Source organism: Loxodonta africana, chromosome 5 (assembly GCF_030014295.1).
Source record: "Loxodonta africana isolate mLoxAfr1 chromosome 5, mLoxAfr1.hap2, whole genome shotgun sequence".
In the NCBI taxonomy this organism is placed as follows: Eukaryota; Metazoa; Chordata; class Mammalia; order Proboscidea; family Elephantidae; genus Loxodonta; species Loxodonta africana.
In genome coordinates this window covers 9,389,307-9,402,413 of record NC_087346.1, presented here as the reverse complement: position 1 = coordinate 9,402,413, position 13,107 = coordinate 9,389,307, and positions in this window count along the sequence as shown.

Below are 13,107 nucleotides of genomic sequence, written 5' to 3'. Positions count from 1 at the left end.
GACACAGGAAGCATCAAAAGAAGATGGAAGGAATACACAGAGTCACTGTACCAAAAATAATTGGTCAGTGTTCAACCATTTCAGAAGGTAGCATATGATCAAGAACTGATGGTGCTGAAAGAAGTCCAAGCTGCACTGAAGGGATTGGTGAAAAACAAGACCCCAGGAACTGATGGAATACCAATTGATATGTATCAACAAAAGTGATCCAATACTGGAAGCTCTCACTTGTCTATGCCAAGAAATACGGAATACAGTTACCTGTCCAACAAAATGGAAGACATTCATTTCAAAGCAAATTGATCCCAAAGAATGAGAAATTTATCTAACAATATCATTAATACCATGCACAAGTAGAATTTTGCTGAAAATAATTCAAAAATGATTGCAGCAGTACTTCCACAAGGAGCTATCAGAAATTCAAGCTGGATTCAGAAAAGGACATGGATCAAGAGATATCATTAGAGATGTCAGATGGATCTTGGCAAACTGAGAATACCAGGAAGATGTTCACCTGTGTTTTATTGAGTATGCAAAAACATTCGACTGTGTGGATCCTAACAAATAATGGATAACATTGTGACGAATGGAAATTCCAGAACTTAATTATGGTCATACAGAATCTGTACATAGACCAAGAGGCAGTAGTTTGAACAAAACAAGGAGATACTGCATGGTTTAAAGTCAAGAAAGGTGTTTGTCTGGATTATATCCTTTCACCATGTTTATTCAATCTGTATGTTGAGCTTCAAGTTATGTTCACTGAAAAAAATTCACTCACAAATAACATTTAGGATTAACCTTGTTTATAGAGGTTATTATGAGTCCATTTTTATCCTCTACCATCCTACTGGAAACCCTGGTGCTGTAGTGCTTAAGTGCCATAGCTGCTAACGAAGAGGTCGGCAGTTCAAATCCACCAGGTACTCCTTGGAAACTCTATGGGGCAGTTCTACTCTGTCCTATATGGTGGCTTGGAATTGGAATCAACTCGACAGTAGAGGGTTTTGGGGTTTACCATCCTATTGAATTGAGGTAACTGGAATCCAGGCCACGGAGTTCTTTTCTTTCTTCTGCTGATTGTAGTGTACCAATATTGAAGCTATAGTTGTAGGCAATAGGAGAGCTGTCAGTGCGAAATAGTTGACATGTAGGTTTTCACTATCTGTTCTTATAACTTATTTGTAACTTTGGATATTTAGGCACAATCAATAGTTTACCATTCTATTGCATGATGAATTGCTGCTACATCTGCTGTACCTTTTGTGTTGGTGGTTTGGTTATATTCAACTTGGTTTGGAAAACTCTTGTATTTTAGTAAGTTAATGCCCAGTGATAAGGCTTTCTCTCCTAGCAAAGATGCTATAAAAAAAGGCAAAGCCTTTCTCCAGAACCTTAGGGATCTGTGATATGGTCTCTTATTTGAGCTCACCAGAGAAAGAATACAATAATCTTATCTACTGTGGCTACCTCTAGCACAATTGGATTTTCTAGATCATATGGTCCAATCCGTCCTATAGGGTCGCTGTGAGTCGGAATCGACTCCACGGCAGCAGGTTTTAGGTTTATGGTCCAATCAGGAAATCATATTGGATCACAGCTTGGGCCTTCTATGGAACTCTGTCTTACATTAGCCCACTCAAAAGTGTTCGCTTTCTGAGTTGCCACATAAATGACTCAGATGATTATTATGTATGCTGATTATGAAACCAAGTAAGCTCAGCTAGCCCTGTGACACTTTCCTCCTTCTTGTCCTCCTCTCTTTCCATCCTCCTTCTTTTTTTCTATTTTGTGGCAGATGGTACAGGTTAAATAATGTCACTTCTCTGTTGAGGGGTATCCTGGAAATTTTCAGAATGCTAGATACCTAAAATCTTCACCAATATGGCAGACTTCTCAAGTTCTAAATGCCATGTTTCTCGTGGTCTAGCGTGTAGGTTGTCTTTTACTAGGGCATCCAGAATATTTCCCAGTTTCTGTTCACCAGGTCTAATTTGCAATGATATCATAAATTTAATGGACCAGTGTGGTGTTCTATGGAATGTCAGACAATTCTGTGATAGAGAAGAAGAGAATAACATCTCTGGACAAGACAGTGAAGATATACTGCTGTCTGCTTCAAGACACCATAGGTACATGAGGTGGGACACTGTCAATAGGCCTGGGAAGTGTTCTCATTTGTTGCAGCTGAAATCAGAGAAGGGCCAAGGAAATACTGCAGGAAAAAAAAAAAAAAAGTCTGCAACAGTTAAATAAATTGTTTCAGAGCCAGAATATGGGCCATACATTTAATTGTTAAAAGTCTGAATATGAATAATTATATATTTGAAACCTCTACTATAAGAAACATATTTAAGAAGAAAATAAACACATAAAACTTTACTATTGTAAGTCACAGGTATAGAAAAAAATTTTAAAAGTGTTTTCCAATCATCTCTAAATGAACTTGCATTACATTTATACTGAGAAAAAGATAAAATATAAGGCTCTAGTTAACGACACAGGAGCCCTGGAGGTTCAGTGGTTAAGAACTTGGCTGCTAATCAAAAGGTTGGCAGTTCAAATCTACCAGACACTCTTTGGAAACCCTATGGGGCAGTTCTACTCTGTCTTATAGGGTCACTATGAATTAGAATCAACTCAAAGGCAACGGGTTTTTCTTATTTCTTTTAGCTACCTACAGGGCAGTGTCTGGGTGGTGCAAATGGCTAAGCAAGCACGCAACTACTAGCCGAAATGTTGGTGGTTTGAACTCACTCGGAGGTGCCTCAGAATACAGACCTGGTGATCTGCTTCTAAAAGGTCACAGCCATGAAAACTCTATGAAACAGTTAGTTCTACTCTGCACACATAGGTCACCGTGAGTCAGAATTGACTGGATGGCAACTACCAACAACAATAGTTACCGTCACGAAAGAAACTGTATGAACTACTTGTAGTAAATGTATAGATAAAATTTGCTTACTGATCATGATATTTTTTTGCTTTTGAAGTTAAAAGTAAACAATGTGTTACTCAGTCTAGTTAAAAACACAGACACACACTCCACCTCTCTTTAATGTCCAGCTTATTCCCAGAACCATTCTTCAACTTTATTATTGTTTGCATAAATCTAATTTGAAATAATAAAATGAAAAAAATTTAATGGAGTTAAATTTCATGAAAGTGTTTAATATATTTCCTAAATGTACTTCAATTAGTTATATAATATTTGCCATAAAAGTAAATACTATTAAATAGAATATATGTATTCCAAACCAGAGATTCAGTGTTCTACTCAAATACAAGTAATTGAGCACTCAGTGTTTATCAAGATATTTGAATAAATTAATCTACTTTTCTTCAGTAAACTTACTTTGTGCAAAGTGCGTATATCTTATATGTACATATTGATGCAATTTTAAATATATATTTACTCATCTTTCACCCAAGATATAGAAAATTTTAAGCTACCTTGAACCCCTTCCCAGTCAGCTTTTCCCCTAAGGTTAATCTTTATTTGACCTCTGTAATTATACATTAATTTTGCCTGTTTTTGGACTTCTTCTCTATGGAAACATTCATTATGTACTCTCAAGAATCTAATTTCTTTCTCTCGATATTATGCTTGTGAGGTTTTTCTGTATTTTTGTGAGTCAACAAGGCACAAAATTGTTCTTTTTCATTGCTATGTTTTTTTTTCTTTGTGACAATGAAAAGCTATTTATTGACCTATTTTACTATTAATGGACATTTGGGTTGTTTCCAGTTTTTGGTTATTAAAAATAAATCTGATTTGAACATTTCTACATCTCTTTTGGTAGACATAAATCCTAATATATACTAAAAAAAAAAAGTATATGTTATTTCTGGACCATAAGCTATAAAAATATTTAGCTATGATACCAATGAAACCAAACCAAACCCAGTGCCACTGAGTCGACTCCAACCCTTAGCAACCCTACAGGACACAGTGGAACTGCCTCATAGAATTTCCAAGGAGCACCTGGTGGTTTCAAACTGCCGACCCTTTGGTTAGCAGCTGTAGCACTTAACCACTACGCCACCAGGATTTCCCTTTTTTTATAATAGATACTATCAAGTATTTCCCAAAATGGTTGTCCAAATTCACTCTCCTACCAGTTGTGTATGAAAGTCTCCATTTTCTCAACATTTTGCCAACACTTGGTACCATCAGTTGTTTTAATTTTAGCTATTTTGTGGGAGTGTAATGACATCTTATTTTAGTTTCAGGTTTCATTTTCCTCGTGACTAAGTACGTAAAAACCCATTTTAAGTGCTATTGAACTTTTGTATGTCCCTTTTTGTGATGTGGTTTATGGTCGTTTGTTGTTCTCTCAATGAAATGTAGGAGTTCCTTATTCATTCTGAATATAAGTTTTATGCTGGAAATTAAAATACTTTTCCCAGTCCGTAGCTTGAACTTCCATTCTTTAGAAGATGTCTTTTAAACAGAAGTTATTAATTTTATTGTGATTTAATTTATTGAAAGTTTTCTCTATAGTTTGTACTTCCAAAGATTTTTCCACTCTAAGATAATGAATTTATTTTCTGTTGTTGCATTTTACAAACTTTATTGTCATTTTGCTTTCCTCTTTTAGATTTGCAACCTATCTTTAATCTTTTTTTGTGTAGGATGTGTGTTAAGCTGAAGATTTATTATTTTCCATATAAATATCTACTTGGCTGGCATCATTTACTAAAACAGCCACATACTTCATATTATACTGTAGTGGCACCTCTGTGAAAAAATCAGGTGACTGAAATATATGTGTAATTTTCTAGAATCTCTCTTTGTTCCATTAGCCTATTTTGCTATTTTTGCTTCAATAAGTTATTATCTTAATTAGTGTTGAGAAGGTGGTCTTTTGTTCAGCCTTGGGACCCCCACTTGGACTGACTAATCAGAGCTTCAGATTAAGAACATTCCCTGATAAAGGACCCTGGAAACTAAGCCTCTCCTTCTGTCTCAGTTTTTTCTTCTTCCATATCAAGCAAACTCCTTATGCATGTGTGTTGTGTGGCACTGTGTTAACCTCCCTTCTGTGTCTTTTCCCAGTGTGGAGGGAGCAGGGTGGTTTGCCTGCTGCACAGAAGAGCAGTGCTTGCGTACCACCAGGCCTGCTTCAGCTACGGAGTAAGCCCCTTTGGCCATAGGGGATTGATGCCCTTCTATGGAACTGATTGCTATCTGCTTCTTCTCTATGTGATTAAAACATACCAACCAAAGCCTGAGCAAGTCCTGTCTTCTTGGTGACCTTGGACCTTGGTTCAACAATTAGTATAGCTTTATAATAATTTGTGATGTCTGATACCATTAGCTCTGTGTTTTATTCCTTTCAAGATACATTTTAAAATTAGCTTGTTGAATTAAGCAGACACACACACACACATGCTCAGACACGCAACTTGCTCTGATACTGATAGAGATTGTCTTGAAGCTGTTGGTAATTTTGGAGAGAATGATAACTTTCAATATGTGTCTTCCAGTTCATGAGCACGGTTCATCTCTCCACCTATTTATATACTCACTGTATGTCAAGATGTTGGAGTAAATTAGTCTGCTACTTTTCCTCATTAAAGTATTACTTAATTTAATTTAGTTTTTCAGTTAAAGGAGCCACGGTAGCACAGTATTTAAGCTCTCGCCTGCTAACAGAATCCACCAGCCACTACCCGGGGTGGGGGGTGGTGGGAGGGCGGGGAAGGGTGTGGTAGTCTGCTTCCATAAAGATTTCAGCCTGTGAGGCGGTTCTACTCTGTTCTGTAAAGTGTCTATCGGTCAGAATCAACTGGACAGCAATGGACATTTTTCAGTTTAGAAGTATTTTGTTGGTCTTATTCTGATGCATTAATCTTTCATGGTGCTATTACAAATAATATTGTTTAAATATATTAAAGATTTTCAGCCATTATTTCTTCTAATATTTTGTTTTGTTTTATTTTCTCTTGGGCGTCACCTCTCTGCTCTTTGGGACTCCAATTTCATGTATATTATATGGCTTGAAGCTGTATCCCAGTTCACTGATCATCTCAATAGAGTCAGAAAAAAAATTTGAAAAAAATGGTATATTCATTTGCGATGAATACTTTCAGAAAACTAGGAACAGAAAAGAACGTCTTCAAACTGATAAGGGCTTCTACGAAAAATCTACAGCTATCAGCATGAAATCAGAACAAGGTGAGGATATCTGCTTATACAATTTCTATTCAGCCTTGTATTAGAACTTCTGGCCTGTGAAATCAAGCAAGAAAAACAAACAAGGCACATCCATATTGGAAAAGAGGTAGTGAAATTACCTGTATTTCCAGATGACATGATTGCCCATGTAGAATACTCAAAGGAATCTAAAAGATAATTACTAGAGCAAAGAAGTGAGCATTCTGAGGCTTCACAAAATAAGATATATAGTCTCTATGTACTACCAATAATCAGGAATTAAAAAAATATTAAAGATATCATTTACTATAACATAAAAACTATGATGTACTTAGGGATATATCTGACAAAAAATGTGAAAGGCCTGTACAAAGAAAATTTCAAAAAAATGCTGAAAAAAATTAAAGAAGATCTAAATAAGTAGAGAGATACATCTTGTCCGAGAGCAGTAAGACAGAATATTTTTAAGATATTAATTCTCTACAAATTGATCTACAGATTCAAAGCAATCTCTGTCAAAATTTCAGTAGGATTTTTCTGTAGAAATTGTCAAGATGTGTCTAAAACTTATATGAATAATCGAAGGGTATAGAATAGCCAAGAAATTAAAAAGGCAAGTTGGAAAACTAACAACTAGCTGATTTCACTGCTTAGGATAAAGTTACTGTAATTAAACAAGTGTAACACTTGTGTAAAGATAGGCAAATGTTTCAATGGAAATAAAAGAAAATATTTGCTAATCATATATCTGATAAAGTAATTATAATAAAAATATATAAAGAATTTTCAAAACAAAATAATAACCAACAAGCCAATTACAAAATGGACTAAAGGTTTGAATAGAAACATCACCAAAGAAGATATGTGGCTGACAAATTAGTACATTAAAAGATGCCAAACGTCATTAGTTATTACAAATACAAGCTAAATCTAATATTAGATAAAACTACATAGCTACTGGAGCCCTGGTGGCACAGTAGTTGAGTGATATGGCTGCTAACCAAAATGTCCACAGTTCTAATCCACCAGCTACTCCTTGGAAACCTTATGCAGCAGTTCTACTCTGTCCTATATGGTCACTATGGGTTGGAATCAACTTGGTTTTGCATAGCTACTAGAATGGCTAAAACAAAAACATAGCTGACCATACTAAATGTTGGTGAGAAAAAAGAGAAATTGACATACTTACATATTGCTAATACGAATATAAAATGGTACAACCACTTTGAAAACTATTTTGACATTTTCTTAAAATGTTAAACATATACCTACACTGTGATCTAATTGTTTCATTCCTTGAAACTTACCCAAGAAAGAAGAAGAAGCTTACCCAAGAAAGAAGAAAGCAATGCCCAGACTAAGACATGTTCACAAATGCTCATCACAGCTATATTTGTAACATCCAAAAGCTGGAAACAATCAAGTTTCCATCAACAGGGGAATGGATAAACAAGCTGTGGAATAGCAATACAGCGGAATACTATTAGAAATAAGTGAACTATTGATACTCGAAGCAATATGAATAAAACTCAAATAATTACACTATTTGGAAACAATTCAGACAAAAATTACCTACCCTATGGTTTCATTTATATAAAACTCTACAAAAGGCAAAGTAGTTCATAATGAAAGAAGGTTTGCCTGAGGGAGTGGTGTAGGGAGATATGAGGGAGGAATGTCAAAGGGACACGAGGAAGCTTTTGGGGAGTGAAGGGTAGCTTTACTATCTTGATTGTGATAATTGTTTCAAGAGCGTATTCATATTTCAAGCTGGTCTATAGTTCACACTTTAAACATGGCCTTTTCATTGTATATCAAATGTACTTCAGTGAAGTTAGGAAATTTTTTTTTTTTAAATAATAAAATTCATGGTATGAGTTATTTTCAAGTAAAAATAATATTGAAAAGCTTTCCTATATCTTTTTCACCAAATACAAATTTGTATATTCTGGGCTACCTTAAATTTTTTTTCAGCAAAAAATTTCCACTTTACTACAATATTTTCAGTAGAAACTTCTTTGAAATCATCATTCCACCTGCATTTCCTACTTAAGGAAATGATTCATTGCAGTGATTCTTCTCTTTGCCTTGACTGATGATTTTATGATGTGGTCTGAAACCAGAACACATAGACTTTCGGCTTCTGCTGTCTCCACATGACCCCAATTTTTCCTCTTCTTAATGCCCTTGCATTATGGTTTTCTCCTTAAGCTTCATTCTGTCCTGTAATTGTATTCTTTGTGCCTATTCTGAATTTATATCCAGTTTGCCCACTTATGGGAATTGAAATGTAAAACAGTAGCCTTATTCTTTACAGGTATTTTGCTAACAGTGGTTAACATATGGTAAATATTATAAAGATCTTTGGTGATAGGCTGATTAAATTTTGATATGTATCCTATTTGTACCTAGCATTTTATTAAGCAAACTAAATTAATGGTTCATTCAATTATTTAACAACATTTTTTGAGTTATGAGCCAGGTCATGTACTAATCTCTAGGGATTCAAAGATAAATTGAACAAATATCTTGTTCTTTGGGAGCCCTTGTTCAATCTCCTATAGCAGTTCTCAGCCTAAGTATCACGTATATAGATATTCTGAATATACTATTATTTTGGTAATAAAATTATTTTGGTGTATAAGTATTTATATTTTATTAAGCACATGTGTTTATTATGTATTATCTCAAAAATATCTCTAACAGTCATGTTAGGCAAAGCAAAAATTGTTTTGTCTACACAGAATGATTTCTGTGAGTAGGACCAATTAAAGGTAACTGAATTAGTCAGCTTCCAACATATACCCAGTGCCGTTGAGTCTATTCTGACTCATAGCAACCCTATATATAGGATATTTAAAAGCTTGCCGTGTTGACATAACAAGAAATAGGTTTCTTAAATAAAAAAAAATAACGTAGTCAGAACTCTTTAATAAGGGCATGGTTATTTTTAACATGGTAACTTGATTATTTTGATACATGATATTTGAAATATTAATTTCAAATTACTGTACTGCCTATGTTTAGGCAAACTTTCTGGACAAAATCTCTATGACTGCCAATGCCACATTCTCAAGAGAGTTGCAATTCACTCTGGCTCTGGCAGTCATTACAGCAAAATAGAAGTAAAAAATGGTTTGGGATCAACAGATCAGTATTGTTTGGAAATATTTGGCCTAGTTACCTGGGAGGCACCCAAGGTTTGACTACCAACAGGAGATTTTTGACAGCAGGGCTTCTCAATTGCCTGAAGCAGCCTCAGTAATTGCTTTCACTCTATTTTAACCCTTAAGGGCTATAAAAATTGCTTCAGTAAAGTTAAGTAGGACAACTTTGCAGTCTTTTCTAACAGAAATGTATTTAACATGTATATGATTTGCCACAAGATATAAACCATTTAAGTTTTTGTTAAAATTTAATTTCTCTAGAATCACAGTTTCCAAAATTTAAGTAACAGGTAGAATTGGAAAGATAATAGATATATAAAAAACCTAATATAAAAAAATAGGTAGATATAATTAGAAATAGATGTATAGAATTGTATCAGTGGAAATAACATGCATAAATACAGATATATAATCATTGTATCAGCCAAAGTACCACTTGGTGCCACCATTAGTAAGTCATATTTATGATATAATATTTTAGCATTGATTATACATTGATGTTAGAGAAGCCTATCTCTTGTGCGGTAACTATACTGTAATGATTAATTTTATGTGTCAATTTGGCTAGGCTATGAATTACAGCGGTTCGGCTAGATATTGGACTGGTTGCTGTTCCATAATGTAATGTAATGCAATACAATGTAATATAATGCAATCAGCTTCCATGATGTGATCAACCAATCAGTAGAAGGGTGTTTCCTTGGGGGACTGGCATGAACATATATGGATACTCTGGCAGAGATGGTTCTCTCTTTGATTCTGCACTCTTCTTGTCTCCTGATCACTAGATCTTGGGACATAAGCCTGCAGAAATCACTGATCAGCTGCATGGGCTGCAGATTTTGCATTTGCCAGCCCTAGCAGTCCTGTGAGCCAGCAGAAGTCTCCACCATACCATCTGACCTGCAGATTTGGCACTTGCCATCTCCCACAATTGTATGAGCCATTTCCTTGAAGTAAATTTCTCTAAATATATTTATATATGTACATCTCACTGGTTTTGCTCCTCTAGAGAACCCCAGATTTGGGACTTGCCAGCTCCCACAATTGTGTAAGCCATTTCCTTGAAGTAAATTTCTCTCAATATATTTATATATGTACATCTCACTAGTTTTGCTCCTCTAGAGAACCCAGTCAAGACATATGCCAAGTCAGAGTTAAATCTGAAACAAGAAATAAATTTAATTTGCCTGTGCTCAGCTTGTTTTCATAAAAAGGAATTTAGAAACTGATGATAATATCTCCAGGTATATTTATATTATATATTTATTTAGCTATTCTAAATAAATGAGTTACCATGTTAAAACATCTTGGAAAACTAAAGTATAAAAATAACCAAAAAAATTTATTTCTTTAAAATTTAGGTTGATTCTTCCTGCACTTTTAAGAAACCTATTTATACTTGGTGCTGGCGGAATGAGGAAATACAAATCTAACACTTTTATAGTTATATGCACTTTAAAAATTTAGCTGTATTTTTATAAGAGTTGTATTGTTACCTGTAAATCCACCCTGATATTCATTTCATATCAGTACTAATATAGTAGCAGTTTATTTTTTATTTTATTTTTTTAGGCCACATTTCTCTTTCATTTAACATATGTCACCCATACATCACTGAATTCTGCATATTCCTAATTGAATAATTCTGTACTGGGGTAGAGGGAATATCTTTTTAACCTCAGCTAATGATTAGCTTTTGTCCTAAACCATAGGGATTAATCTGTTCTTGTAGTTTCTTTTCTAGAGATTTTAATATCAGATATTTTAAAACAAATGCTGCCTCTATTTTGACATCTTTCCTCTCTTGAGACACTATAAATTAGTGTAAATGATACATATTAGAGTTGATATCTTCTGGGAATCACACTGTGGATGTCTATAACAAGAATCATCCTTTGAAACTAAGATAAGCTCTAAATTATTTATTATTTAGCCTTGTTAAAAAAAAAAAAAGATTGGTGGCTGCCCCATGTATTATAGAATAAAACTGTGCTCCATAGAGTTTTCTTGATTGTAATCTTTTTGGAAGAGATAGCCAAGCTTTTCTTCCACAGAGCGTCTGGTTTGTAGAGCCAACTTTTCAGTTAGTAGCCAAGGGCAAACCATGTGCACCACCCAGGGACTTTTAAACATTGTTAGGTATATAAAAAAAAATCAGTGACTAATTACAAGGTTTTTTTTTTTTTAATTAAAATGCTTACAGGATTTCAGTTGTACGGTCCAAAGGGAAAATTTTAATACATCTACTAATATATCTTTGAATTCCAATCAAGTGTGTGGTACAGGCTCTGTCCTATAGTTTTAGAGGGGCAGGAGTGTTTGGTGTAGGTACTGGTATCTGGTTGCAGCAGGGGGTCACACTCTGAATGAGGCAGAGGGCTGAAAATCATCCCCAAGTGTCTCTGAGGAAAGCGTTTCCCTGTTCCCTAGAGCATACAGGTGGGTGGGTTCTGCAGACGGACCATGAGCACCCAAGGCTTTTGGTTGTAAGGACTGAGATGTACCAGTTATCCTTGGACCCCTGTCACGGGTTGCTGAGTGATCCGAGGCACCAGTCCTTAGGCCCCTGATGTGGGTATGTGAGGACCCTGTTTAACGGGCAAAGCCACATCAAATATCAAACACCCACCTCTCCACCGCACAGCTTAAACAGTCGCAGTCTGCCAGCAAGGGCCTATTCTCCTGGAATTGGCCCATACATGTCCATGCCGTTGGGGGAAAGGTATTCAAAGTCCATGGAATGCTTATGCCTGGACAGGAGCCACTTCTGTCCTGAGCTCCCCAGGTTAGTGGAACTCACAAATGATTTTTTTCCCCTTTTGTAAATTAAATCCGGGAGCATGGCTCAGGGCACTCAAATGGGCCTTTCTCAGGCCCAGGGAAATCAATAGCCACTGAAGCTGGCTTGGGGTGGGGGGAGCAGTAAAATATATGCAAGTACTTAGCTTTTGCTGAGAGCGCCATTCTTCTCTGGTTCCGGAGGTGTGAGTAGGCTGTGTGGCTGGCTGCTTCTCTCTGAGAAAACTGTGGCCGAACACTAGTACCAGCCCGCTGCCACCACTCCCAGGAATGGTGCCTGAGAGATCCCTGTGATTCAGGTCTGGTAACTCCTCTCTGCTTCTGAACCATCTCTTCCTTCCCCTGCCCCTCAGTTCATTTTCCTAGCTCACCTTTGCTGTTCAGGGCTCCTAGCTTGTCATAAATATACTAATTTCTCTTGTTTTTTTGGGTCTTTGTTGTAAGAGGGCTCACCGGAAGTTTCTGTCTATTCTGCCATCTTGGCTCCACCTCTAGATTAACATTTTAAAGGAAACTATTAAACCCATCTATAAAAGATAGCCCATATTTTTAAACTGAGATTTAGTATCTACTATTACACATTTGGAGCCTTGGTGGCACAGTGGTTAAAAGCTCAGCTGCTAACCAAAAAGTCAATAGTTCCAATCTACCAGTCACTCCTTGTAAACAATATGGGGCAGCTCTATTTGTCCTATTTGATTGCTATGAGTCAGAATCAACTTGCTGGTAACAGATATTACATATGTAAAGAATGCTTGAATCATTTCCCTTACTTTCAGAAATTTTATATTCTTTTTTTCTCCTTGAATGTGTATTTAATTACTGTGCATTCAGAAACTTCAAATACTAATTAATTATGTATTTACATCAGAGCATTTTTATTGCATTCAAATGCATTTGTAAACTGAAAAATATGTATAAACAGATTTGTTTACTTGTGACCCTGATGATTTTTTCTTTGATCAATTTATTACATTT